This window comes from Periplaneta americana, chromosome 1 (genome assembly GCF_040183065.1).
Source record: "Periplaneta americana isolate PAMFEO1 chromosome 1, P.americana_PAMFEO1_priV1, whole genome shotgun sequence".
Lineage (NCBI taxonomy): Eukaryota > Metazoa > Arthropoda > Insecta > Blattodea > Blattidae > Periplaneta > Periplaneta americana.
The window spans coordinates 39,712,659-39,716,598 of record NC_091117.1 but is presented as its reverse complement, the minus strand read 5'-3'; the positions used below and the strand labels follow the sequence as shown (position 1 = coordinate 39,716,598).

General features: G+C 36.9%; 1 protein-coding gene across 1 annotated transcript in view; it reads right to left on the bottom strand.

Moving 5' to 3' along the window:
- Positions 1-3,940, bottom strand: part of LOC138694660 (inosine triphosphate pyrophosphatase) — a 60,830-nt gene that overhangs the window by 55,488 nt on the left and 1,402 nt on the right. The window contains exons 2-3 of the mRNA XM_069818680.1: positions 3,823-3,885; positions 850-996 (exon numbers count right to left, since the gene is read on the bottom strand). The gene's annotated coding sequence lies outside the window, so the exon portion shown is untranslated. The remainder of the gene's footprint in view (positions 1-849; positions 997-3,822; positions 3,886-3,940) is intronic.

Here is a 3,940-nt window from a genome sequence, read left to right as displayed (position 1 = left end):
TATTTAAATTTATTTCAGTCAATGCTATCTATGAATTTCTCTATCCAGTTGTTATCATGCAGCAGATAAGCTGGTGCTTTTTATGCACTTCAGCCACTGTCAGACCTTGTGTTGCTGGCAATGATGTATCATTGCTGAACGAAGAGTGAATGAACTCACAGTTCGTTCTGCAGAATGGAGAAGTTACACAACACATTCTGTAAAAGCTCATTTCCCTATGTTCCAGACTTATGGGACACTCTGTAGTACTTAAATCAATGTTTCTAAATATAGGCATTTATTATGCGATTTATCTTTTTATACTATAGGTAAGAAAGAAATGGAAAACCACCAGTGTAGCTCAGGTGATAGTGCATTTGCTGCTGATCCGGAGTTGTGCTAGGCTTGGGTTCGATTCCCGCTTGGCCTGATTACCTAGTTGGATTTTTTTTCGAGGTTTTCCCCAACCATAAGGCGAATGTTAGGTAATCTATGGCGAATCCTCGGCCTCATCTCCCCAAATACCATCTCGCTGTCACCAATTCCATTGATGCTAATTAACCTAGTAGTTGATACAGAGTCATTAAATAACCAAGTAAATGAAATCATCCTATTGTGTCCTCCTTCCCCAAGGAAATCGTCTATCTCCGCCTCTGAGTGTAAGGCAGAAAGACCTATATCGCACAAATGCCCAAGAAGAAATGTTGATCGAGTAGTATAATGTCAAAATTGGTGTATGGTATGCTTTAAGTGCTGAAAGAAAAGTAAGACCAATACTGTTCGGAAAAATAAGAGCCACAATGTACGAAAGTGGACATACTTAGTCTTTTTTCTTAACAATTATCAGATAATGAGTGGAAGTTTTCTCACGTTCAGCAAGATTCCAAGAGAGCTCACAGACTAAGAATCTTAGAAAGCTTAGACGAAGTGTTTCATGAACTAATTAGTCTATTAGTGCTGGAATATGGCCTCCTCGTTCTTCTGATCCTATGTCATATAATTTGTGTGTGTAGTCACCTGAAACAGAAAGTGTGCCAAAACAGCTCTCACATTAGAAGTGCTGAACAGCAGTACAAAACAGAAATATCAGATCCCCCCCCCCAGACAACTTCAATGTGTCAATGAGAATTTCTTAAAAAGACAGGTCTATTAGAAATATCTGTAGACAAACATATTTCAAGCGGTTCCTGTGATGAAGGTAAATTACATTTTAAACAAATTTAATACTTATTTTGTATTGGGCGTATCTAATGAGATCTCTTTAAAATTAATTTCTATGCTAAATGCTGGGTGACAGCAGAAAGTGATTAAACACCGTATAAAACCTCTAGATGTGTGTACAATGTTCATATAATTATGCATATACCTATGTAGCTCAGCTTCCAACCAGGAACACGTGTATCAGATCAGCAGAGAATGTGCCATTACACTGGTCAACAGCAAAATTGCGACATGAGTGGTATATGCAATTTTTTATTAATTGGGCACCCCTTATGTCGAAACTGTTACTGAAAGTTGTCAGTTGCTTCGTATTTTTATAGTATGGCATATACTTATGACAGGAAGTTGTAACAAGATAAGAATGTAGAGGAATATAGGGGATGAATAAACACACTTAGAAGGACGAGCTGGGTTTATCTTAGGTTTGTTATTGTGAGGAAGGGACTAAGATAAACATACAAAACAAGAATTCATTTACAGTAGATCTCCTCAGTGCCTGAGAAGTGTTTCGGAGTGCAGATGTGATTTACTAACATATAAAACTCAAGTAAAAACTTCGTCTTAAAACGCTACAAAGAAATTTGTGACATAGTGTAAAATTAATTTATAATGGTAAATAGTAAATAAATAACAGTGATAAAATTTTACGTGTTGTTAACAATGCCACATAAGTGCATAAATGATCCTAACAGTTTTTGTTACATTTGCAGTGAAGTGGTGTTTGTTGTGCAGCGGAGAAATATCACTCCTGTTACAAAAACAGCTTACAATCTTCATTTTGGTGAATTCTGCAAATTAGGAGACCAAAATAAGAGTTGGGCTCCACATATCTGTTGTAAGACTTGCTATACGAATCTTCTGAATTGGTTGAATCACAGGAGATCTTCGATGCCTTTTGCCATTCCAGTTATTTGGTTGGAGCCAAGAAATCACACTGACGACTGTCTATTTTGTATGGTACCACCACTCCGAGGAATGACGAATAATAAAAAGAAGACCATTGTATATTCCAACATACATTCTGCTACTCGTCCTGTACCCCATAGTGATGAGCTACCTGTTCCTACACTTCCTGAATCATATTCCATAGATTCGGAAGAAGAGCCTTGTGATCCAGAACCATCCACATCTACAGATCCTGACTTTGCACCTGATGTTAAATCTGAACATCGCAATTAGCCAAAATGAACTAAACGATTTAGTGAGAGACCTGGAACTTTCTAAAGCCAAGGCAGAGCTGTTAGCCTCCAGATTCCAACGATGGAACTATCTTGCCGAAAATGTGAAAGTGACATTTTTTCGTGACCGTCAGAAACATCTTGAGAAATATTTTTCTGTGGAAGGCGATTTAGTGTTTTGTAGTGATGTTAGTGGCTTATTGAGTGCTCTGAACATTAATCACATTTCTGATCAGTGGCGGTTGTTTATAGATGCCTCAAAATTAAGTCTCAAAGCTGTATTACTCCATAATGGCAATCAGTTGCCGTCAATTCCTATTGGTTATTCAGTGCATATGAAGGAATCATATGACAGCCTGAAACTCCTTCTTGAATCAATTCATTATAACACTTATCAATGGAAAATATGTGCAGACTTCAAAGTAATTGCAATATTAACTGGACTCCAACTAGGCTACACTAAACACTGTTGTTTCATATGCGAATGGAACAGTAGAGATAGAGCTTCTCATTTCATTAAAAAGGAATGGCCTTTACGTCAAGCTGTGGAAACTGGAAAAATGAATATTAAACATGAACCTCTGGTGGAATCTGAGAACATTTTAATTCTTCCACTACATATAAAACTTGGTCTCATCAAAAACTTTGCTAAAAAGTTGGACCGAAATGGACCGGCATTCAAATACCTAGTTTCAAAATTTCCTAAAATGAGTGAGGCCAAGTTAAAGGAAGGAGTTTTTGTTGGCCCACAGATTCGTCAACTTCACCAAGATGAGATATTTGAATACATTTTAAATGATGTTGTGAAAGAGGCATGGATTTCTTTCAGAGAAGTCGTAAATAATTTTTTGGGAAACAAACGAGCTAAAAACTATGAGGACCTTGTTACGAATTTGCTGTCTTCTTATCACAAAATGGGATGCAACATGTCCCTTAAATTACACTTTTTACACTCCCATCTGAATTGTTTTCCTGAAAGTTGTGGGGAAGTAAGCGATGAACATGGGGAACGTTTCCACCAACAAATATCATTAATGGAAAAACGTTACCAGGGAAAGTGGAGTGCAAGAATGCTTACTGACTACTACTGGACAGTCATCAAGGATGCTCGTCAACTCGACTACAAGAGGGAAGCAAAGAGAAAGCACATTTAGAAAAGGTAAGCGATGTTTTACAAGACATCAGACAGATTTTCCTAGAAAAAATGACTATCGATTTTTTCTTAATATTACTCTGAAACCAGAACCAACCTAGCATTTTTGTTGTCATATTCGTGTTCAGCATAGTGTGATCCTTTAAAAAGTGAGGTTTCATTCATGTCGCAAACAAAAAGTCAAAATTTGTTGTCCAGTGTTATTAGTCCGTAACTTGCATATTTCTATCCATATAACTATTAATAATAGCATTGCATACTGTTCTATTTTAGCTCAAAATGAGTACTAACCTGTATTTACAGGAGTTGTTCGGAGTGGTGTTCATCTGCTTTCACAGATTCCCTATGCCTCATCTGAAAGAATATTATTAAATGTGGATCAACAATGCTTTGTCAGCAATGTTCTATA